This window comes from Pan paniscus, chromosome 16 (genome assembly GCF_029289425.2).
Source record: "Pan paniscus chromosome 16, NHGRI_mPanPan1-v2.0_pri, whole genome shotgun sequence".
NCBI classification, from domain to species: Eukaryota; Metazoa; Chordata; class Mammalia; order Primates; family Hominidae; genus Pan; species Pan paniscus.
In genome coordinates, this window is record NC_073265.2 from 19,342,590 (window position 1) to 19,368,597 (window position 26,008).

At 43.6% G+C, this 26,008-nt stretch overlaps 1 pseudogene; it reads right to left on the bottom strand.

Moving 5' to 3' along the window:
* Positions 1-15,298: 15,298 nt before the first annotated feature.
* LOC134729125 (ankyrin repeat domain-containing protein 18B-like) lies at positions 15,299-25,722 on the bottom strand (annotated as a pseudogene).
* Between the last annotated feature and the right edge of the window lie 286 nt (positions 25,723-26,008).

Consider the following 26,008-nt stretch of genomic DNA (forward strand, 5'->3'; position numbering starts at 1 on the left):
GGTCTGAGGTTGAGTGCCTGTAGCATTTCCATACTAAGGGTGCCAGCTGTTGGTGAGTCTATGAATCTGGAGTCTGGAGAATGGTGCCTCCATATTTAGGGACTACAGCCCTAAATTCTCCTTCTGTACTGCCCTAGTAAAAGTTTCCCATGAGGCTCTGCCTCTTGGAAAAGATTCTGTGTGAACACCCAGGTTTTTCCGTACATACTCTGGAGTCTAGACAAAGGCTTGCAAGCGTCTGGTTTTGTGCTGTGTGCAGCTGCTGGCTTAACACTATGTGGAAGCCACCAAGCCTTGAAGCTTGCACCCCTGAAGCAGTGATGCAAGCTGTACCTGTGCATCTTTCAGCCAAGGCTGGAGCTGGAGCTTCAGGAATGCAGCCAGCAGTGTCCTGAGGTTGGACATAGCAGCGGGGCCATGGGGCTGGAGAAGGAAACCATTCTTTTCTTCCAGGCCTCAGGGCCTGTGATAGCAAGGGCTGCTGCAAAAGTCTCTGAAATGCCTTCAAGACCTTTTTAATATTGTATTGGCTATCAGCACTGAACTCCTTTTTATGCACATTTCTGAAGACTTTTTGAACTTTCCCACTGATAATCAGCTTTCCTTTTTGGCCACTTGGCCAGGCTTCAAATTATCCAAACCTTTAAGCTCTCCTTCTCATTTAAATACAAGTTTCACCTTGAGGTCATTTCTTTGGTCACATATAGGACCACAGGCTGTTCGACACAGACAGGAAACCTCTTAAGCTTTGCTGCCTAAAATTTCATTCCACCAAATGCACTCTCAATTATCACCCTGATGTTCAAAATTTCACAGGTCTCCAGGTTAGGGGCATCGTGCAGCAACATTCTTTGCTAAGGAAAAAACAAAAGTGACCTTGACTCCTGTTCCCAGCAAGCTCCTCATTTTCATGTGAGACCTTCTAAGCCTGGTGATCACTGTCTATCCTTCTGTCACCTTTTTAATTATAACTATTTAACGAGTCTCTACACTGATCCAAACTTTTCCTCATCTTCCTGTCTTCTTCCAAGACCTCCAAACTCTCCAACCTCTGGCCATTACACACTTCTCAACCTGCTTCTACATTTTCAGCTACGTTTGTCACAGCCTGGCAATGTGGTAAAAGAAGAAAAGTCCATTTCAGGAGAAAAATTAATGCAGGCTTCACATATTTGCCTGAAAAGAAGCTGAGTGCTGATTGCCAAGAGAATAGGAAAAAGGCCTTGAAGGCATTTCATAGTTCCACTTTATAGCATTATTTTTCTGTATAATCAGAAAGAAAAGAGGTTGAACTGGCTCATGGTTCTGCAAGCTTTAAATAAATCATAGAGGCTTCTGCTTCTGGGAGGACTCAGGAAGCCTCCCAGTCATACCAGAAGACCAAGCAGCAATGGGATGTTTTATATGGCAGAAATAGAAACAAAACAGAGAGAGGAAAAAGGTGCCACACGTTGTATAACCCTGTTATACAACCAGATTTCCTGAGAACTCACTATCACAAGGTCAGTATCAAGAAGATGTTGCTTAACCATTGGTGAAAGTTCTGCCCCCTACCACCCACACCCCTCACTGTTTCCAGGCAGAAGCCTGAGGAAGAGGCAGAGCCACTAGGAAAACCTCTAATAGGGCAGAGCAGAAAAAGTATATGGGCTTGGAGGCCCCACACAGGAGGTTACCATCCTCAGACCCCAGAATCATAGACTCACCATCAGCTTGCACTCTCAGTATGGAAAAGCTACAGGCACTCAACAACAGCCCAGCCTATGAGGGCAGCCATGGGGGCTACACCCTGCAAAGCCATAGGTGCACTGCCCTGGTAGAGGTTTTCCATGTGGCTCTGCCTCTGCAGCAGGCTGCTCCCCCTTACTACTGCCCACGAACCTCTCACCACCCTACTGCCAGCCTACTCCTCCCCATCCTACCCATTTGTTTTCCCTTCCACCCCTACCAACCTCCCGTTTGTGATTAAATCACCTCCCACCAGGCCCAACCTACAACTGTCAGGAATACAATTCCCCATGAGTTTTTGTAGGGAAACACAGCCAAACCATATTATCCTGACCCTGACAGCCCCACATCTCATGTCCTTCTCACACAGAAAAATACAAACATGCCTTTTCAAAAGTTTCAAAAAGTCTTAACTCATTCCAGCAGTAACTCAAATGTAGTAAGTTCAAGTCTCATCCAAGACAAGGCTGCAATCCCTTCTGCCTATGAGTCCCTGAATGTAAAAGACAATTCTTTTCTTTCAAGTTACAATGATGGCACAGGCACTGGGTAGGCTTTCTTAAACCAAAGGGAAGGTTTTCCCAGAAAAATAACACAAATGGGACACAGGCCCAATCCGACTCCAAAACCCAGCCGGACAGCATTCATTTATCACGAGAACTCACTATCACACAGACTGCATTAAGGAGATAGTATTTAACCATTTGTGAAGGATCTGCCACCCATCCCCATGTTTCACCCTCACCCACACCATGAACCTCCATTCTCCCACATCCCCCTTCCAACCCCCATTCTCTACCATAATTAAATCACCTTCTACCAAGCCCCACACTTAACATTCCCCATTATAATTCCACATGAGTTTTGGTAGGGACACAGAGCCAAATCGTATTATTCTCCGTTTGGCCCCCCAATCTCACATCCTTCTCATACTGCAAAATACAATGATGCATTCTCTACAGTCCCCCAATGTCTGAACTCATTCCAGCATTTACTCAAATGTCCATTTGTGAAGGATCTACCCCCTACCCCTGCCTTTCACCCCCAACCCCACCACAATCGCCCCCAACCCTCCCCACCCCTTAATCCCCCCAACCCTCCCCACCCCCCAACCATCTAACCTCCACTCTTCACCATGATTAACTCACCTTCCACTAGCCCCCACCTTTAACATTTCCCATTAAAATTCTACATGAGTTTTGGTAGAGACACAGAGCCAAAACATATTATTCTGTCCCTGGTCCCCCAAAGTTCATGTCTTTCTCACATTGCAAAATGCAGTGAGGCCTTCCCTAGAGTCCCCCAAATCTTAACTCATCCCAGCATTTACTCAAATGTCCAAAGACTCCTCTGAGACAAGGCTGCCATATCTTCTGCCCTGAGCCTCTGAAATACAAAGCAACTTAACCACTTCCAAGTTACAATGATTGTACAGGCATTGGGTAAGCATTCCAAGCCAAAAAGAAGAAATTTCCCAGAAAGAAGCACAAAATACAGATGGGACTTACAAACCCCCTGCAAGTCAAAAACCCAGCAGGCCAGACATTCCATCATACAGCTCCAAATCATCTTTTTGGAATCTATGTCCACATCCAGAGCACAGGGTTTTGTGATGGCTGGGATCCCAAGGCCTTGGGCAGCTCTGCACATGTGGCATTGCAGAATCTTCCCCCTACAGCTGCCCTCATTGGCTAGGCTGGTGTTGATTGCCTGTAGCTTTTCAACACTAAGGGGGCAAGCAGCTGGTGGGTCTATGATACTGGGGTCTGGAAAATGGTGCCTCCCTGTATGGGGACTCCGACCCTATACTTTCCTTTTGTACTGCCCGAGTAGAGGTTTACCATGAGGCTCTGCCTCTTGGAAAAACTTCTGGCTAGACACTCAGGATTTCTGATACATCCTCTGGAGTCCAGATCAAGGCTCTGAAGCTTCTAGTCCTGTGCTTTATGCACCTGCTGGCTTAACACTATGTGGAAGCCACCAAGGCTTGGAGCTTGCATCCTCTGAAGCAGTGACGGAAGCTGTACCTGTGCATCTTTCATCCATGGCTGGAGCTGGAAAAGGAGCTGCAGGGGTGCAGGCAGCAGTGTCCTGAGGCTGCACACAGCAGTGGAGCCATGGGGCTGGGCCAGGAAACTATTCTTTTCTCCTAAACCCCAGGGCCAGTGACAGCAAGGGCTGCTGCAAAGGTCTCTGAAACGCTTTCAAGGCCTTTTTCCCATTGTCTTGAATTATTAGCACTGGGCTCCTTTTTATGCAAATATCCGAAGGCTTCTTGATTTTCCCCCTGAAAATCAGCTTTTCTTTTTGACCACTTGTCCAGATTACAAATTTTCCAAATGTTGAAGCTCTGCTTCTCATTTAAATATAAGTTCCAACTTATGGTAATTTCTTTCATCACACATAGGAGCACAGGCTCTTCGACGTAGGCCAGACAACTCTTCAGCTTTGCTGCTTAGAAGTTCATTCCACCAGATACACCCTAAATCATCACCCTAAAGTTCAGTTTCACAGATCTCCAGGGAATGGTCACTGTGTAGCCAATTACTTTGCTAAGGCAAAAGAAAAAAACCTTGCCTCCTTTTCCCAGTAAGTTCCTCATTTTCATCTGAGACCTTACAAGCCTGGCCTTCAGTGTCCATCCTTCTGTCAGCCTTTTAATCATAACTATTTAACAAGTCTCAGCAATGGTCCAAACTTTCCCTCATCTTCCTATCTTCTTCCAAGCTCTCCAAACTCTCTAACCCCTGGCCATTACCCAATTTGGAACCTGCTTCTACACTGTCAGCTATCTTTGTTGCAGCCTGGCAATATGGTAAATGAAGAAAAGTCCATTATCAGAGGAAACATCAAGATGGCCTCCAATATTTGCATTGAAAAAAGCTCAGCGCTAATAGCCAAGAGAATGGGGGAAACGCCTAGAAGTCATTTCATAACTTCACTTCACAGCATTAATTTTCTGTATCTACATAAAGAAAAGAGGTCTAATTGACTCACAGTTCTTCAGGCTGTAAAGAAAGCATAGTGGTTTCTGCTTGTAGGAGGACTCAGAAAGCCTCCCAATTATACCACAAGGCCAAGTGGCAATGAAATATTTCATATGGCAGGAGTAGAAGCAAGACAGAGAGAGGAAAGAGGTGCGACATCCTGTTATACAACTATATCTCATGAGAGCTCACTATCAGGAGATCAGCATCAAGAAGATTGTGCTTAACTGTTGGTGAAGGATCTGCCCACCTCCCCATATCCACCACCCACTGTTTCCAAGCAGAAGCCTGAGGCAGAGACAGATCCCCTTGGAAAACCTCTACTAGGGCAGTACAGAAGGAAAATATGGGCTTGGAGCCCCCATGCCACCCTCCTCCAGACCCAAGAGTCATGGACCCACCAACAGCTCACACCCCTAGTATGGAAAAGCTTCAGGTACTCAACACCAGCCCAGCCCATGAGAGCAACAGCAGGTGCTAAACCCTGCAAAGCCACAGGTGCAAAACCACAGGTGCACTGCCTTAGTAGAGGTTTTCCATGAGCCTCTGCCTCTGTGGCAGGCTACTCCCTTCCTGCTACACACCACCCTACAGCCAGCCTACTCCTCCCCACCTTACCCACCTGTTTTTACTTCCAACCCCACCCCTCTCCCATCCATGAATAAATCACCTCTCACCAGGCCCCACCTGCAACATTCGGGATTACAATTACATGTGAGTTTAGGTAGGGACACACAGCTAAACCATATTATTCTGACCCTGATCCCACAAATATCATATCCTTCTCACAGAGTAAAATACAATCATGCCCTTTCAAAAGTTGCCAAAAGTCTTAAGTCATTTCAGCATTAACTCGAATGTAAAAAGTTCCACGTCTCACCTGAGAAAAGGCTACAGTCCCTTTTGCCTATAAGTCCCTGAATTTAAAAGGGAGTTCTTTTCTTTCAAGGTACAATGATAGTACAGGCATTGGGTAAGTTTTCTCAATCCAAAGGTTAGAGGTTTGCCAGGAAAATAACACAAATGGGATCACAGGGCCAATACACGTCCAAAACCCCGGAGGCCAGTATCCATTCAATCTCACAGCTCCAAAATCATCACGAGAACTCACCATCATGAGGAAAGGATTAAGGAGATGGTGTTTAACTATTTGTGAGGGATCCTCCCCCCACCCCCGCTTTTCACCCCTCACCCCCAGCATAATCCACCTATCCTCCCCAATCTCCACCTTCCAACACCCAGTGCCCTCCATGATTAAATCACCTTCCACCTGGCCCCAATTTTAACATTTCTGATTACAATTCCACATGAGTTTCCATAGCGACACACAGCCGAATCTTATTATTCTGTCCCTGCCTCCCCAAATCTCATGTCCTTCTCACTTTGCAAAATACAGTGATGCCTTACTTACCATTCCCCAAGCCACTATGCTTTTTTTTTACAGCCTGCAGAACCATCAGCCGATTAAACCCCTTTTTGTTATGATCATACAGAAAATTAGTACTGTGAAGTGAAGCTATGAAACACCTTCAATGACTTTTCCCCATCGTCTTGGCTAAGACCTCCAAGGTCTTAACTCATTCCAGCATTTACTTCAATGTCTGAAGCCCAAAGTCTCATCTGAGACAAAGATGCAGTCCCTTCTGTTCCTGAGCCTCTGAAATACAAAGCAAGTTAACTATTTCCAAGGTATGATTGTCCAGGCATTGAGTAAGAATTCCCACCCTAAGGGAAGATTTTTGCCAGAGAGAACAACGAAACACAAATGGTACTTACAGGTCCCAGGAAAATCCAAAACCCAGCAGGCCAGTTACTCAAACTTACAGCTCCAAAGTCATCCTTTTTTAATCCTTGTCCCACATCCAGGGCACAAGGGCATGAGGGCTGGACTCCCAAGGCCTTGGGCAGGTCTGCACCTGTGGCTTTGCAGTTTTCAGTCCCCACAGCTGCCCTCATGGGCTGTGCTGGTGTTGAGTGCCTGTAGTTTTTACCCACAGAGTGTACAAAGCTCTTGGTGGGTCTATGAATCTGGGGTCTGCATATGGTGGCCTCCAGTGTGGGGGCTCCAACCCCATATTTTCCTTCTGCACTGCCCTAGTAGAGGTTTCCCAGGAGGCTCTGCTTTTTTGGCAGCCTTCTGTCTGGACACCCAGGCATTTTCATACATCTTCCAAAATCTATATGAAGGCTCTGAAGCCTCTGGGCTAGTGCTCTATGGACTTGCTGGCTTAAGACTATGTGGAAGCCGTGAAGCCTTATAGCTTGTACCCTCTGAAGCAGTGATGCAATCTGTACCTGTGCATCCTTCAGCCAAGGTCGGAGCAGGAGCTGCGGCTGCTGGGATGCAGGCAGCAGTGTCCTGAGGCTGCACACAGCAGCAGGGCCATGGGGCTGGCCCCAGAAACCATTCTTTTCTCCTAGGCCCCAGGGTCTGTGACACCAAGTGCTGCTGCAACCATCTCTGAAATGCCTCCAAGGCTTTTTCCCCCCATTGTCTTGGCTATTAGCACTGGCCTCCATTTTATGCAAATTTCTGGAGCCTTCATGAATTTGCCCCCTGAAAATCAGCTTTTCTTTTTGACCACTTGGCCAGGCTGCAAATGGTTCTAAACTTTTGAGCTCCGCTTGTCATTTAAATATAAGGTCCAACTTGAGGTCATTTCCTCGGTCACACATAACCTCGGTCACACAAGAACACGGACTGTTTGATGCAGACAGGATCCCCCTTGTGCTATGCTGCCTAGAAGTTCATTCCACCAGATTTGCACTAAATCATCACCCTCAAGTTTAAAGTTTCACAGATCTCGAGGGCAAGGTCGCCCTGCAGCCATGTTCTTTGCTACAGCAAAACAAAAGTAACCTTGGCTCCTGTTCCCAGTAATTTCCTCATTTTCATCTGAGACCTTGTAAGCCTGGCCTTCACTTTCCATCCTTCTGCCAGCCTTTTAATCACAACTATTCAACAAATGCCTACGATGGCCCAAAATTTCTTTCACCTTCCTGTCTTCTTTCAAGCTCTCCAAACTCTCCAACCTCTGGCTGTTACCCACTTCTGAACCTGCTTTACATTTTCAGCTATCTTTGTTGCAGCCTGACAGTGTAGAAGAAAAAGAAGTCCATTTTCAGGGGGAAACTTCAAGAAGGCTTCAGATATTTGCATTAAAAAGAAGTCCAGTGCTAATAGCCAAGACGATGGGGAAATGTCATTGAAGATCTTTCATAGCTCCACTTCACAGTACTTTATTTTCTGTATGATCATAATGAAAAGGGGTTTAATTGGCTCATGGTTCTGCAGGCTGTAAAGAAAGCATAGTGGCTTCTGCTTCTGGGAGGACTCAGGAAGACTCCCAATCATACCAATAGGAAAACAACAATGAAATATTTCATACGGCAGGAGTAGGAGCAAGGCTGAGAGGGGAAAGAGGTGCCACACCGTTAAATAACCAGATCTCGTGATAACTTACTATCACTAGGTAAGCATCAAGAAGATGGTGCTTAACCATTGGTGAAGGATCCGCCCCCCAACACAGCTCCACCTCCTAGTGTTCCAGACAGAAGCCTGCTGCAGAGGCAGAGGCTCTTGGGAATCCTGTACTATGACAGTGCAGAAGGAAAATAAGGGCTTTGACTGCCTATGCAGGAGGCCACCATCCTCGAGACCCCAGATTCATAGACCTACCAACAGTTCACACCCTCAGTATGGAAAAGTGATAGGCTCTCAACACCAGCCCAGCCCATGAGAGCAGCCATGGGGGCTAAAGCCTGCAAAGCCACAGGTGCACTGCCCTGGTAGAAGTTTTCCATGAGCCTCGGCCTCTGCAGCAGGCTACTCCCCCTTCCTACTATCCATCACCCTCCCACCGCCCTACAGCCAGCCTATTCTTCCCCACCCTACCCACCCCTTTTTTCTTCCACCCCTACCCCTCCCATCCATGATTAAATAATCTCCCACCAGGCCCCATCTCCAAAATTTGGGATTACAATTCCACATGAGTTTTTCCAGGGGCACACAGCCAAATCATATTATGCTGACCTTGACCCCCCAAATATCATATCCTTTTCACAGAATAAAATACAATCATGCCTTTTCAAAGGTTTCCAAAAGGCTTAACTCCTTCCTGCATTAACTCAAATGTAAAAAGTTCTAAGTCTCATCTGAGACAAGGCTACAGTCTCTTCTGCCTATGAGTCCCTGAAGTTAAAAGGGTGTTTGTTTCTTTCAAGGTACAATGATGGTACAGGTACTGGGTAAACTTTCTCAATCCAAAGGGAAGAAATTTCCAAGAAAAATAACACAAATGGGACCACAGGCCCAATGGACATCCAAAATCCAGTACGTCAGTGTTCATTCAATCTCACAGCTCCAAAATCATGAAGAGAACTCACTATCAGTAGGACAGCATTAAGGAGATGGTGTTTAACCATTTGTGAAGGATCCACCCCCACCCCTGCCTTTCACCCCCAACCGCACCACAATCTCCTCCAACCCTCCCCACCCCCAATTCCCTCCAACCCTCTCCACCCCAGAATCCCCCCCACCCTCCCAGTGCCCCCAACCATCCAACCTCCACTCTCCACCATGATTAAATCACCTTCCATCAGCCCCCACCTTTAACATTTTGCATTAACATTCCACATGAGCTTTGGTAGAGACAGAGAGCCAAAACCTATTATTCTGTCTCTGGTCCCCCAAAGTTCATGTCTTTCTCACATTGCAAAATGTAATGATGCCTTCCCTAGAGTCTCTCAAATCTTAACTCATTCCAGCATTTACTCAAATGCACAAAGCCCAGAGTCTTATCTGAGACAAGTCTACAGTCCCTCCTGCCCATGAGCCAGTGAATTATAAAGCAAGTTTACTACTTCCAAGGTACAATGATTGTACAGGCAGTGGGTGACTCATAGGATACATAAGTGTCCAAAACCCAGCAGGCCAGTCACTTAATGCTACAGCTCCAAAATCACCATTTTTGAATCCTTGTCCCATATCCATGGCACAGGGCTGTGAGGGCTGAGCTCCCAAGGCCTTGGGCAGATCTGCACCTGTGGCTTGGAAGCGTTCAGCCTCCGTGGCTGTCTCTCATGGACAGGGCTGTTGTTGAGTGCCCATAGCTTTTCCACACTGAGGGTGCAAGCTGTTTATGGGTCTATGAATCTGGGGTTTAGAGAATGATGCCTCCCTGTGTGGGGGCTTCAACCCTATAGGTCCCTTCTTTGCTCCTCTAGTAGAGGTTCCCCATGAAGCTCTGCCTCTTGGAAAAGCTTCTTCCTGAACATCCAGGATTTTCTGTACATCTTCTGGAGTCTAGATGGGAGTTCCCAAGCCTCTAATCTCTTTCTCTGTGCACCTACTGGCTTAACACTATATGGAAACCATCAAGACTTTGAGCCACCTCTGAAGCAATGACCCAAGCTGTACCTGTGCATCTTTCAGCCATGGCTGATGCTGGAGCTGCACGGATGCCGGCAGCAGTGTCCTGCGGTTGAGCACAGCAGCAGGGCCATGGGACTGGCCTAGGAAACCATTCTTTTCTCCTAGGCCCCAGGGCCTGTGACAGCAAGGGCTGCTGCAGACATCTCTAAAATGCTTTCAAGGCAGGTTTCCCACTGTCTTGGCTTTTTGCACTGGGTTCCTTTTTATACAAATACCCTAAGCCTTCTTGAATTTTCCCCCTCAAAATCGGCTTTTCTTTTTGACCACTTAGCCAGGCTCCAAATTTTCCAAACTTTAGATCTCCACTTGAAGTTCCAACTTGAAGTCACTTCTTAGGTCACCCATAAGAACACAGGCTGTTCAATGCAGGCAGGACACCTCTTGTGCTATGCTGCCTAGATGTTCATTTCACCAGATACATCCTAAATCATCACCCCCAAGTTCATAGTTTCACAGATCTCCAGGGCAGGGTCCCCATGCAGCCAGCTTCTTTGCTAAGGCCAATCAAATGTAATCTTGGCTCCTGTTCATAGGAAATTCCTCATTTTCTTCTGAGAACTTTTAGGTCTGGACTTCAGTGTTTACACTTTTGTCAGCCTTCCTATCACAAGTATTTAACAATTCTCTATAGTGGTCCAATATTTTCCTCATCTTGCTGTCTTCTAAGCTTTCCCAACTCTTCTGACCTCTGTCTTTTACCCACTTCTGAACCTGGTTCTACATTGTCAGCTATCTTTATCACAGCCTGGCAATGTGGTAAAACAGAAAAGTCCATTTTCAGGGGGAAAGTTCATGAAGGATTCAGATATTTGCATGAAAAGAAGCTGAGTGCTGGTTGCCAAGACAAAGGGGAAAGGGCCTTGAAGGCATTTCATGGCTCCACTTCATAGTACTAATTTTCTGCATGATCATAAAGAAAAGAGGTTTAATTGGCTCACGGTCCAGCAGGCTGTAAAGGAAGCACAGTGGCTTCTGCTTCTGGGAGGATCAGATCAGGAAGCCTTCCAATCATACCAGAAGGCCAAGGGGCAATGAGATGTTTCAAATGGCAGGGGTAGAAGAAAGACTGAGAGAGGAAAGAGGTGCCACCCCCTGTTATATAACCAGATCTCATGAGAACACACTATCATGAAGACAGCATCAAGAAGATGTTGCCTAACCATTGGTGAAGGATCTGCCTCCCACCCCCACCTCCCACTGTTTCCAGGCAGAAGCCTGCTGCAGATGAAGCGCTCTTGGGAAACCTCTACTAGGGCAGTGCAGAAGGAAAATATGGACTTGGAGCCCCCATGCAGGGGGCCACCACCCTCCAGACCCCAGATACATAGACCCACCAACAGCTTGCACCCTCCGTGTGGAAAAGCTACAGGCACTCAACACTAGTCCAGTCCATGAGAGCAGCCATGGGGGCTCAAACCTGCAAAGCCACAGGTGTGCTTCCCTAGTAGGGATTTTCCATGAGACTGCCTCTGCAGCAGGCTACTACCCCTTCCTACTACCCACCACCCTCCCACCACCGTACAGCCAGTCTACTCCCTCCCACCCTACCCACCCCTTTTTCCCTTCCACATCCACCCCCACCCATCCATGATTAAATCACTCCCTCCCACTCCCTGTCATAATCTAATCCCTCCAAACCCTTCCAATCTTTGTTTGCTACCCACTACTGAGCCTGCTTCTACTTTTTCAGAAATCTGTATAGCAGGTTGGCTATGTAGCAATAACAAAAATCCCATTTAAGGGGAAACATTCAAGAAGATTTCAGAAATTGGCATATAAAGAAGCCCTGTGCTAATAGCCAAAACAAAGGGAAAAAGGCCTTGAAGGCATTTCACAGCTCCTCTCTGCAGTTCTACTTTTCTGTATTATTGTAAATAAAAGAGGTGTAATTGACTCATGGTTCTGCAAGCTGTGAAGGAAGTATAGTGTCTTCTGTTTCTGGGAGGAATCAGGAAGCCTCCTCATTATATCAGAAAGCCAAGGGACAATGAGATGTCTCCTAAAGCAGGAGCAGGAGGATGAGATCTGTTAACAACCAGATCTCATGGGAACTCACTCATTATCAGGAGGATAGCATCAAGGTCATGGTTCTTTATCATTCGTGAAGTATCTACCTGCACCATTTTATGACTAAATCTTTTTCCACCTAGACCTTGCCTGTAACATTACAAAATATAATTCCACATGAGTTTTGGTAGGGACATAGACAAAAACCGTATTATTCTGTCCTTGACATGATGAATCTCATGTCCTTCTCACATTGCAAAATACAAACATGCCTTGCCAGCAGTCTCCCAAAGTCTTAACTCATTTCAGGATTAACTCAAAGTTACAAAGTCCAAAGTCTCATCTGGGTCAAGGCTACAGTCTCTTTTGCCTATGAGTCTCTGAAATAAAAAGCATGCATTGTGTAAGCTTTCCATATCCAAAAGGAAGACATTTTCCAGAAAGCTTCTTATTTCTCTCTGAGACCTCCTCAGCCTGGCCTTCACTGTCCATGTTTCTGTCAGGATTTTTGTCACAACCATTGAACCAGACTCTAAGATGGTCCAAAAGTTTTCTCATCTATCTTCTTTTGAGCCCTCCAAACTCTTCCAACCTCCATCCATTACCTGGTTCCAAAGCTGCTTCCACATTTCCAGGTATCTTTATAGCAATGCTCCAGTCCTCATTTGCCATTTTCTGTATGATTTATTTTGAAAAAGAGCTTTAATTGGCTCATGTTTCTAAGCACAGCACTTCTGCTTCTAGGCCTCAGAAATCTTTCAATAATCATGGAAGGCAAAGAAAGAATCAATTGTTTCACATGGCACGGGGAAAACATGGAGAGTGGGGAGGTGACATAGAGATTTCAGTGACTACATCTCATGAGAAGTCACTCATTATTGTGAGGATAGTACAAGGGGATGGTGCTGAACCATTCATGAGAAATTTGCCTTCATAATTCAGTCACCTTATACCAGGATCCACCTTCCACATTAGGAAATATAATTCAACATGAGATTTTGTAGGGACACATATTCAAATTGCATCATCAATCTTTGAATATAAAGACATCCACAGCAGGCTTTATCCAGCCAACTTCTTTGAGACTCTTTATAGAGTTTGAAGTCTAGAGCATATACACTAAAATATTCATACTTCGAAAAGCAATAAAGTGGTATTATCATTTTTCCAAAAGTTACAGCAGTAGTTTAGGCATTCATAGTATGATTTAGTTCACGATTGCTACTGTTTCTATTCTATCACCATATTAACTGTTTCCTATACAATTCTGTATTCAGCTGGATTTCAGTTGAGCACAAAACCATCCTTGTACTAGCTCTTTGCTAGTGTTATTGTTCTGCTGTAGAAAGTATCCTTGAACTGGAAACCGTCCACGATTGAGTATCGAGTCATTCAACACTATCAATTCCTGGGTGACTTTTTGAAAAAGTAGTATCTCTTGTTGCAAGAAATGCTGCATCTGTGAGTCCATGTCTCTCACTGGAATTGGATGGAAGTGGTGAATTTCAGCCAAAGTGGCCAAAGAAATCCTGTTCCTGTGATTCTGACGTCATCAGCCTCTGCACCTTTGTCTTCCCTTCTGCCACATGTTGCCTGCTCTCCATGACTTTGGTAAGAGCTTCCTTGTGTATGTGGATGATGTCCAGGATGTTGGTCTGGTGTCCCTGAGACAGCACTAACAGGTCTATGGCTGGGTCCAGGTCCTCCTGGACTGACTGGCAAAGAGCTCACTGACAGAGTGGAAGGCATCTATACTGAAGTGGATGGCCTGGTCCAGCTCCAAGGCCTGGCTGAGGCTGAAGAAGAACTGTCAGGCTTCTGATGCTCTTTCTCAAAGCCTGCCACCACTCATTGGCTGTGAAGTTGAGCTGAGTGCCCTGTTGTCCATCTTCTTGGTGAAGCACTTGAAGCCGTCAATCTTGCTCTCCCACTCCTAAAAGTTGAGTGTCACACTGAGGGTGGGCTCAGAGCCAGGAAGAATCTGGCACTCACCATCTCATCCTTCTCAGCCTTCCTCTTGCCCTGTCTCCAGGCTATCTCTTCAGTGCTGGTGGGGCACATCAGGAAGTGACAAAAAATGTGGCACTGCACCTGCATCCAGAAGCTGGCTGTGTGGTTCATCTACAAGATTGGGCCCTTTCTGCACTTGAACATAGATCCACTTCACCATAGATGCCTTCCACACTGTCAGTGAGCTCTTTGCCCATCAGCCCAGGCAGGACCTGGACCCAGTCATGGACCTGTTAGTGCTGTCTCAGGGACACCAGGCCAACATTCTGGACATCATCCACATACACAAGGAAGCTCTTACCAGAGTCCTCCTCAAGATGGCCTGTGGTCTGCCTCTTGGCACCCGAGAAGCCCACAGTGCTGTAGAAGCCCCAATGCTTGGACTGGAGCCCCAAAGGTGGCACACACCCCAGTTCTGAGCCTGCTGCTCATTTCCTCTATGTGGCTCCATTTGCAGCACATTTGTTGCACTGAGGCCTGTGCATGCCAGGCAAAGCCAAGCTGGCTCAAAGAGCAACCACCCACCTCTGCAAGGGTGTGCCAGGAGCCAGTGGACCAGCCACCAACGTCACTCCCTTCCAGTCAGGGTAAATCAGTTATTCTGCCCTGGAGGTGGAGCCCCAGTGCCATCTGCTTTTCCTCAGGCCTCCACTCCATCAGCTGTCAGGTGGTGGTCACTCAGACTGTGGGAAACTGGCCATCCCTATTTCCTTGAGTGGGTGAGGTTGGTGACTACTCCACCTGCTCCTGGCACACCCTTGCAGAGGTGGCTGGTTGCTCTTTGAGCCAGCTTGACCTTGCCTGGCATGCACAGGCCCCAGGTACTGAGAAGTTGCTCCGAGTAAGTTTGTCTTGGGCCAAATTCTAAGTCTGGCCAGGGCCACAGAAGGCTGAGTCCCCTGGGTGGTAATCCTGGCTGCTGCAGGGGGGCCCACGGTGCCCCTCCCCTCCCAGGGCTCAGGATGAGGTCCGACTGGGACAGGATGCTTTAGGTATGGGACTTGTGCCCCAGGAGGGGACCTCTGTCACACACGTTGGGTGAGAATATGTATGGCATGCTGCTGGCTGCCAGGGCTGTTGGGTTGCACGTTCACCCTTCCCTTCAGGGACCTCAAAGTGACCAGCTTCCCCTTTATGAATTACTTCGCAAGGCCCAGGAGCCATTTGGGGCTGCAGAGCAGCTGGCTGCATGCTGCCCTGGCTTCTTCCATGTTGTGCTGGTCACCACCTACCAAGGGGGGTCAGATGCAGGCACAATGTAGGACGATTGTCTCTGGACCTGTGTCTTGGTTATCATGGAGCTAGACTGGGCCTGGTGACAGGGCCCTGATGGGGTTGTCCTGTGTGGTCACGGAGGTGATCAGAAAAGATGCAGAATGGAATTGCTGCGAGGATGAATGAGATGACTGTCAGCACATAACAGGCAGCCGGTGAGTGTTCAGGGATTTACCCTCAGTAGCTGCCCAGAGGCCAAAACCACCCACCTGATAGTGACTTTCCCCAAGCCAGGAGGAAGAGAAAAGAGCAGGTCCCACTCACCTGAGTCTGATCAGTGAGCTGTGTTGAGATGTGCCTCTCATCTAGAAAATGGTCTTTCATGCAGAGCTACTCACAGACACTGCTGTGTGTCTCTAACTGCTCCACAACACAGAGGCGATGGGGACTCAGCAACAGTGACATTGTGGGGTGACACAACCCACCACCATGGGAGTCTGCTTGGGTCAACAAGGCTCAGAGTCAGTGTCCTCTATCCCCTGAACTGACATGTGTGTATGCAATGTATTTGTGTATGCATGTGTGCGTGTGTGTGTGTGTGTGTGTGTGTATGTGTGTGTTTGTCTTGCTTCTCTGGACAGGCCTAGCTTCTCCACTCATGGGTGCACCCAGGTCCTCATCACTGTCACCTTAGAGCATTAGAGCCTCTATAGGTGCTCCCCAATCTCTGCCCTCCCCACCCATGGTGGTCCTGGGGATGCAGACAGAGGAGGGGCACTGCATAATGCTGAGAGGGCTGGCACCCTCTCTAGGTGGAACACAGGTCATTTGTAAAGTTGTAGGTTTGCCAAGCAGTATTGGATTCAACACATCTTCTCACCTTCTCTTTCCAGCCACCCTCCAGGGTGCTCTGACTCACTTTCCCTGCAGATGGAGGCAAGGAGGCTCCACAGACAACCCCCCTGCCTGAGGTCACATAGTGGCCAGCAGGCCAGCTACTGACCAACTGCCCCTGACCAGGTTCCCAGTGATGAGTGATGAGGCCCCTAATGACCACTCCTCCATTGACCAGGTCCCACTGATCAAGTCCCCACTGACCATGTCTTCCTAACCAGGCCCACACTTAATAGGCCTCACGGGCCAGACCCCACTGACCAATTTTCCACTGACCTGGTCCCCATTGACAAGACCAGGTTCCCACTGACAAGACCACAATTTACCAGGTTGCTGCTCACCCGACCCCCCACTGAACAATTCTCCATGAACGAGTACCCAGCTGACAGAGCCCCCTCTGACCAGGCCCTCACTGACCAGGCTCCAAGCCACTAAGGCCCCACACTGACCAGGCCTGTGATATATTGCGTATGCCCCACCAACCAGTTTTTCATTGTTTATGTTCCAACAGATCAGGCCCCACTAATAAAGCCACCACTGACTAGGTCCCCCCACTGACCAGGCTTCCAATGACTAGGTCGCCAGGTCCCCGCTGATGAGGCCTTTACTGAGGAGGCCGCCACTAACCAGGCCCCTGCTGATCAGGTCCCAAATGACTAGGTCCTGATGACCTGGTCATCTCTGACCATGGTCCACTGACCAGGCCCCGGAGCAACGGGGTTCAAAGTCTCATTACAATGTCCCCCTCAGCTCATAGACCCTCCCTCCCTGCATGTGTGCCCAGAGGTCAGGCCCTGGGGGTTTTTTGGGGACATGGCCTTTCCTCCAAGACACAGGGAGAGACAGTTGGCCTCAGGCTCCAGGTTCCCAGCTCCACACTCACCCCAAAGGCCCTCTGGGCCCACCTCAAAGGAGAAAGTGAGGTGGCCTGACACTGCCTGGACACACCATCTACCCTATTCCTGAGTGTCAGAGTGTGAGGAAGGGAGGGACATTTGGCAGATAAGGCACGCTGTGCTGTTGGGTCTCTCAGGGCCCTTCCCACAGAGCCCTGATCTAAAGACACAACACAGAGGCTACAGGAATACTAATTCAGAACCTCTGAGACAGCCAGGGACCACATGAGGACTCTCCCCAGACAGCCAGAAGGCCCTTTGCTAGTTTCTTGGTACCTCAGTGGATGTGGCAGTGGTTCTTCCGTTGAGGACCAGTGAGTACACACTGGGGAGGGCTCACCTGTGCTTCCTCAGTGGCTCCACCTCTGCTTCTAAAAAAAATTACTCATTCCAGAGCTGGCGCAGAGAAAATACAAGCTGAGCTTAGAACATCTTCTGCCAGAAAGTAAAAAAGTGCCGACAGAGTAATGGAGACAAATCAAAGAGACATAAAGTCAGCTTGGAATGTCTACTACTGGCCTAATCTTGGGGAATTGGAGCATCAGAATCATGAGCTTTCCTTCTCCTTTATTTATTGGTTTTATTTCTCCATGTAGAACAAAGAAGAGAATAAGGAAATAATCATCTGGTAACCATCATAGTAATAATTGTTCAAACACAAGTCATCCATGAAATGCTAAATCTAGTGGGTTCTGAGGAGTAACCAGATATTTACAGAGCCTCAAAGTATCTCCATACAAAATACGGTTGAACTACAAAAATAAAATTGTAACATTAGCATGGACAAACCTGGCAGGTACTCCTTAACTCTCCTAAGTAATAAAAACTGTAAAATGCAAATAAGCCTTCGATGACCTTTACTAACTTTTACTAAAGTATCAATGATGACTTGGTTGTTTAAACAGCTGACATTTGGGCAATTTGAGTATGTCAAACTCAATAATACTGGTTTTCATTTGCAAGATCCACTTAAAACTTAAGGAGGCCAGAAAACATCATTTAAAATACCCTATAAATTATAATCATACATATGATACAAAATTATCCTACTTCAGTAAATATTGGAATGTTATATATTTTATGAGAAACAATTAAAATGTGTAAATAGCCCAGTAATAAAGTTTTATAATCCTTTAAATCATCATACAATTTTTCCTTAAGACTTTATGGTTAAATATTCTCTTCATTAGATGTGGCTTACCCGTGGATTCTAGAGAAGAAAGTAGATGGGAGCAAGTGTCCAATACAGCAACAGCTGGAAAGAAAAATAAAGAATTTTGTTCTTTACCTAAAACACTTCAGTTAACTAAGTGTGAGTTTAAAAACTAAAGACTTGAGAACTTTATCACAGTTAATAAGAATGAGAAATATGTATGTACATTTACAATACAAAATTACTATTTAATAATTTACACATGGCATTAATTCTAATTGTGTTTAAATATCAGAGCTTTTTCAGTCTTCATTCATGTAATCAACAGCCACATGCTAAGGTACTAGAACCAGCACTGGAATTACAAGATGAAGATGGCATGGTCCACCTCTCAACAGTCATAAGCTATAACCTAAAAAACAGACAGGTAGGCAATGTCCATATAGAGTCATAGATACCATGACAGGTATACAGCAGGGCACTACTGAAACACAGAGAAGGGACATCTACCCACTTTTATGTCAATATCATGGGCTTTCTTGTGGAGGAGATAACATAGGTTGACACCTGAAGGACAAGGAAAAGCTTCCCAGATAGAGGGAAGAGGCAAAGGCAAAGAGCCTGAGGTGAGGAAGAGCCCTGCAGAGTTCCACTCCATCCAGTTTGGTGCTAGAGCAAAGGGCAGAGTGCAGTAAGTGGTGAGAGACAAGGCTGAGTAACTTGACAAGAATTACATTGACATGGGTGTTTTTATTTCATGGTGAAAAATTTGGAACTTTTCCTGAGAACAAGTGTAAGCCAATGACACAGTAAATTAGAGGAGATTTAAAATGTCACCTGTCAAGTGACTGCTTATGAAGGGTTATTGCTCAGCTAAGTATTTCTGAATGAGTCTTAGGTCTGTTGGCCTTCAATCTCTACCAAAACCCTGAGAACTTGATGATGCCTTTGTTTTCTGAGAATCGTTTCAGTGTGCTGGCTGACAGTTCCATGAGGATGGCAAAACTTAAGAAAGTGTAGAGCCAGTGAAAAAGAGATGCACAGACTTCTTGGGAACTGTTTAAGCTTTGGAACATGATGAATTTATGGTGCATAAGTACAGTCTTCTCTGTGAAAGTTTTCGTTTTCACATCTTTCATTAGATGTGTGTAAGAAAAAAAAAATTGATGTAGTATCTACTAACCCAAGAATGAAAAGGAATGCCATTTGCTTTTTACACTTTATGTCTAAAATAAACCTAAATTTAATTAATAAATTTTGTCAACGTACTTCTCTTTGTTTCTCTAATTATTCATTCTACACAGTCCGGCCCCATCTAAAATAAGTAAAAATAATAATAATGTCTAAATTAAACAAGAAACATTATCATGAAAATCATGTATCACTTACAAAATGTGGCCTTTAGTATTTTTAGTGACTAGACATAACTTGAAGTTTGCTTAAATAGAAAAATAATCACATAAATAAAATAAAATTTCTACTTATTTTAAGTTTAGATAACAGGATGTATATGTGTAATGCCGTTTAGAGTAATCTGACAAAAATGCAGTTAATATTGATCTATTGCATATACATGATTTTAGAAAGGTAGTGTTTTATTAGTACAAAGGTTAAACAATGGCCAGGCATGGTGGCTCATACCTGTAATCCCAGCACTTGGGGAGGCCAAAGCAAGCAGATCACAAGGTCAGGAGATCGTGACCATCCTGGCCAACATGGGGAAACCCCATCTCTACTAAAAATACAAAAATTAGCTGGGCGTGGTGATGTGCACCTGTAGTCCCAGCAACTTGGGATACTAAGGCAGGAGAATTGCTTGAAGCCAGGAGGTGGAGGTTGCAGTGAGCCAAGACTTCACCACTGCACTCCAGCCTGGTGACAGAGTGAGACCCTGTCTCACACACACAAAAAAAAGATTAAGTAATTAAAGCCATCTTTTGCAATGAATGCATTGCTTTGAAATTCTTAGAAAACTCTGCCCTTTATAAAACTTTAATCCATTTTTTACTTCAATAAATTTTATCTTAAAAAGAAATTTCTGTTCTCTACTTATACTAAACTTTTCTTTTTTTTTCTAGTTTGTATTCTAAATTAACGTGGTACCTCTGTAGGTTTTTTCCAAAGGCATATTGAGGGATACCGACGTTTGCAGTACAATTAAACCCATCACACAGGTTGTGAGCATAGGACCCAATAAGTAGTTTTTCAACCCTGGCCCTCCCCGTTCTTATTTCCCAGTGTCTATTATTCCCATCTTTATGACAATGTGCACCCAATATGTAGCTCCCACATGAGTGAAAACATGAGATATTTGGTTTCTGTTTCTGCGTTGGTTTTCTTAGGAGAGAGGATTCCAGCTGTATTCATGTTGCTGCAAATGACGTGATTTTGTTCTTTTCATGGCTGCATAGTATTCCATGGTATATATGGAATTTTCCAATCTACCTTGGATTTTCAATCTACCTTGGATGTACCTGGATTGACTCCACATCTTTGCTGTTGTGAATAGTGCTGCAATGAACATACATGTGTATACATGTTTTTGTTACAATGATTTATTGTCCTTTTGGTATACCCCTAGTATAGTAATGGGGTTGCTGCATCCAACAGTCATTCTTAGTTCTTAATTTCCAAACTGCTCTCCATAGTAGCTGAATTAATTTACGTTGCCACAAACGGTTTGTGTTCCCTTTTCTCCACAGCCTCCCCAACATCCTTTTTTAAGTTTCTATTTATTATTTGTTTTTAACAAAAGTCATTGTGACTGGTGTGAAATGGTATCTCATTGATGTTTTGTTTGGCATTTTTCTGATGATTAGCAATGGTAAGCATTTGTTAATGTTTGTTGGCCACTTATGTGTGTTATTTTGAGAACTGTCTGTTCATGTCATTTGCCCATTTTTAATGATCTTATTTATTTTTTGCTTGTTGATTTGTTTAGGTCTCTTATGGATTCTGGATAATAGGCGTTTGCTATATCCATACTTTGTGAATATTTTCTTCCATTCTTTTAGGCTGTCTGTTTAATCCCGTGATCGTTTCTCATGCTGTGCAGAAGCTATTTAGCTAAATTAGATCACACTTGTCAATTTTTGTTATTCTTGCAATTGCTTTTGAGGACTTAGCCATAAATTAATTGGCAAATATGATATCCAGAAGAGTATTTCCTAGGTTTTCTTCCAGGATTTTTATAGTCAGAAGATGTACTCTTATGTAAGGAAAGCACAAACCTTTTTTTTTGTTTTGTTTTGAGACAGAGTCTCCATCACCAAGGCTATAGTGCAGTGGTATGATCTTGGCTTACTGCAACCTCTGTCTCCTGGGTTCAAGTGATTCTCCTGCCTCAGCCTCCTGAGTATCTGAGATTACACATGCCTGCCAACACGCCTTGCTAATTTTTGTATTTTTACTAGAGATAGGTTTCATCATGTTGGCCAGGCTGGTCTCAAACTCCTGACCTCAGGTGATTCACCTGCCTTGGCGTCCCCAAATTTTGGGATTACAAGTGTGAGCCACCATGCCTGGCCAAGCACAAAGCTTTTAACATAAAAATGGAAATGAACATTTTAGTGTTTTGTTTAATTCATAAAATGCAATTATTTTGGATTCTACTAAATAATAAACATCCATATGTGGCAAAGTGTTTGGATGACAATCATTCAGTTGTGATTATGGGTGGGAAGAATTGAGATGGTGCAAATAAACTTTTTTTAATTTTTTTTTATTTTCAAGATGGAGTCTTGCCCTGTCACCCAGGCTGGAGTGCAGTGGTGCAATCTCAGCTCCTGCAACCTCCATCTCCCAGGTTCAAGCAATTCTCTGCCTCAGCCTTCCTAGTAGCTGGGATTACAGGTGCCCACCACCACACCAGGCTAATATTTTTTTTTGTACTTTTAGTAGAGATGGGGTTTCACCATCTTGGCCAGGCTGGTCTTGAACTCCTGACCTCGTGATACACCTGCCTCAGCCTCCCAAAGTGCTGGGATTACAGGCATGAGCCACCACACCTGGCTGGTGCAAAGAAACTTTAAAAGTGGCATGGGCCGGGTGCGGTGGCTCATGCCTGTAATCCCAGCACTTTGAGAGACTCAGGCAGGCAGATCACAAGGTCAGGAGTTCAAGAAGAGCCTGGCCAATATAGTGAAACCCTGTCTCTACTAAAAATGCAAACATTAGCTGGGTGTAATGGTGGGTGCTTGTAGTCTCAGCTACTCAGGAGGCTGAGGCAGGAGAATCACTTGAACCCGGGAGGTGGAGGTTGCAGTGAGTGGAGATGGCACCAAGACACTCCAGCCTGGGTGACAGAGTGAGACACTGCCTCAAAAAAAAAAGAAAAAAAAATATGGTATGAACCACAGCTAAACTACAATCAATTAGAGAGTAAGCCAAAGCATCTCAAAGTATATTATCAGTTATCAGGCAATAACATGCAATTTCTAAAACCTAACTTAAATGCAGCTTTTAAAGACATTTCAAACGTGTCAGTTTAGTCACATTTATTGAATAAAGTTAGCAAATGGATATCTGTTGAAAATGAGAGCTCCAGGGAATTAAAAAATGTAAAGTTCCCATTTCCTTTCTGTGTTAACACAGCTAATTATGATCTTTACTTCACATGCAAAAGTCAACAGAAGAACTCAGTATTTCACCAAATTATAAACAAGAATTACGCTAGAGAAATGAAACCCTAAAGAGAAACGGTCATATAACTAACCTCAGTCAAGTAGTTCTGGCAGTTATTTGAAGTCTGAGGTTTGAAGTAGGAATTCTCACAGGCATTTGGGGAATATATTTTCTGTTGAGTCCTATACTAGTAAGATTTTCAACACAAGGTGACTCTCGACCTCGCCTTGTAGGAAGAGTGCTGAGAAAATATTTCACCTGCTCTTTCTCCATAAAGAGCTGATACTGATCATTGCTATTTTCTTATTCGATCTGTAAAGATAGCAAAGACAAATGCTTAATATTTCATTTTTCCTTAAATGATTCTTAATGACTTGCAGTTTTTAAAAACTTACCCTGAGAGTAAACCAAATTACCCACTAAATAGTGTTTTCACACAGAAGATGTGTAAGAGCATACCTGTTGTAAGGAATTATAATTTTAAAATTGTTCTAAAGAAGCACCATTGTTTCTAAGGTGATTTCTACTGAGCAAGCAGTTCAAACAATGTAGACAGGGAAGAGAAATGGCTATCAGTGATGTATGGCTCAACAGATAAAACTTCCTGCCTTCTAAAATGGCTCTACTTGTAAGATTCTGAAGATTCCATTAGAAATACTTGTATTTAAAGGGTAATAATGTGGGAAAATGAATATGTTGATTTGCTTGATTATAAGAACCACTTCACTAGAAATAATTATATCAAAACATCATGTTGTACTCCTTAATGTAGGTTAAGAAAACTAAAATGAACGAAAAAAAATCTAGGAATACTTGTGTTTAGTAAACCAGTTTTAGATTTCACTGTTGTACATTTCACCCATTATCTAGGACCAATTAAACATTTGGCACTGAGGAATAATTCAGAGCAACAACTCCTAGGGGAGAACTAGATTGTCTGGTTGGTGATCAAAAAGAACTAAAGCATCTCTGAAGGCAATTAGCCCCCAACACTGTGACCAAGGCCCCGGAGGTGGGGCATGTTCTTTCTGCCTTCCACACACCGCTTCAGGCTGAACAAGGTGTTATTTTTTAACCGCTTTGTGAATTACACTTCTTTAAATTCCTGTGATAATTATTCCCTATTTCACAAGGGTGCCTTTCTGTAACATCTTGAATATGTTACACAAATAGTCTTTCTTGAGGCACCCTTTGGTGATAATACTAAAGATCACAATAAAAAACAATTGTGCCCAGAGTAGCAGTACCACTTTGCATTTAGGTTGTGATCCACTGAAAAGTAAATTAAACACATCAATATTTCTATTTAGGGAAATTCTGACAAGTAATTTTATAACAAGATCACTTCATTAATTATAAAGCTTCAAAAATACTTAGTGAAAAAAACTAACAGATCAGGTTAATTACATGAGACTTTTCAGGAAAAAAAGCCATACAAAAGCAAAAAAAAAAATGAGAGGAGAGACAAAAACTATCTTTGACTAACATTTTAAAGGTAAAATTATTTACTAACATTATTTTTCAAAATTACATTGTCAAATTAGCATTCACTTCCTTCTAATCTCCTGAAGCCATCTCACTAAAAATTATGCTTTTGAAACAAATTAATGAGCTTAATTCATTTTCTATGAGTGTATCTTTTGACTTACTTAGTTAATTTTTTTGACATGGAACTGTTAGCTTTCAATGCTGCTGCAAAGGCTTCCTTATATTCTTCTAACTCAGTTGTAACCTCTTCATAAGCAGTTTTCATTTTGTAGAATTTACAATCCACATCTTTAAGTGTGAGTTCCTTCTTATTTAGTGAAGCTGTATTATATCCTTGTTTAACTGCTCTAATTGTTTTTTATATTGTGCTTGTTCCTAAAACAGAGGAAAAGAATACACTTTAAAAACAATTATAACCTAATTATTATGTTTGTTGCCTTTCATTTTGAGTCAGTGATTCAAAGAGTATTTTCTAATATGTTAAAAAAGAAGATGAAGTTTAAAATATTTCAGCAATATCAAAACTAATAACTGAATTCAGAATTAAGTCTGATTTGTAAAAATTTGAAATCATAATTATGCTAGTATTAATGTAATCTGGTCATATAAAAAGTAATAGAATCTATTCATAATTTTAAAAAGTGATCAATGAACACTGTAGCTTAAGACCAATTCATAATTATCACATAATTTCTAAATCACAATTTTTTCCTATGCCAACTGGTCTTAATCATCAAATGACTCCATAATGAGAATCATTACTCTGAAAGATTGATTTTGTTATAATAATAATGGAAATTTAAATATTTAAAAGAAAAAACAGATACCATTTTTTTCTAGAACTCTACAAAGCAGATTGCTACAAGAGAGGCAGAGGAAACACTATATATATATATATATATATATATATATATATATATATATATATATATCTCCAAAATAGCAGTGAAATAAATGAAAGCACATTACAAGTAAACTTACCTGATTTAAACAACTCACCTGTAAATGGATTTCTTCTAATTTTTCTACTGCCTGCATTGCCCTTTCATCTAGCTCTGATTTATATTCTTGTAGTTTACTAAGTTCTACCATACTGTTTTCCATATGTGTCTTAGGATTTAATATTTCTTCTTCTAACATCTTTTGATCCTCCTCAAGTTTTTCACATTCCTGTGGTACTTTTTTCATAGATAATAACTCCTGTTGAAAAACTTGATTCTCTTTAGCCAAATTGACACATTTTGAAGATACAGCTTCCTTCTCCGCCATAAGATCATCAAACTGCATGAATAAAATAGTATAGGTTGATAATGAAGTAGGCTGAGAATAATCTAATACAAAACCAATAGCGAATTTTGAAATGCATTTACTTGCAATAAAATGTTATCTGTAATGCAGCAGATTCTTCAAATGTGAACCCTTAAATTACTCAGAATTTTAAGAACAAAGTTAAAGCTACCATGAGTCATGAAAATATATTCTTTACTATCATCATCTTTGCCACAGAATTTTTGTACTTCATTTTACTTTTATTTTTCTGATAATTCATTTTTGTTCCTCCTTAAATGGCACA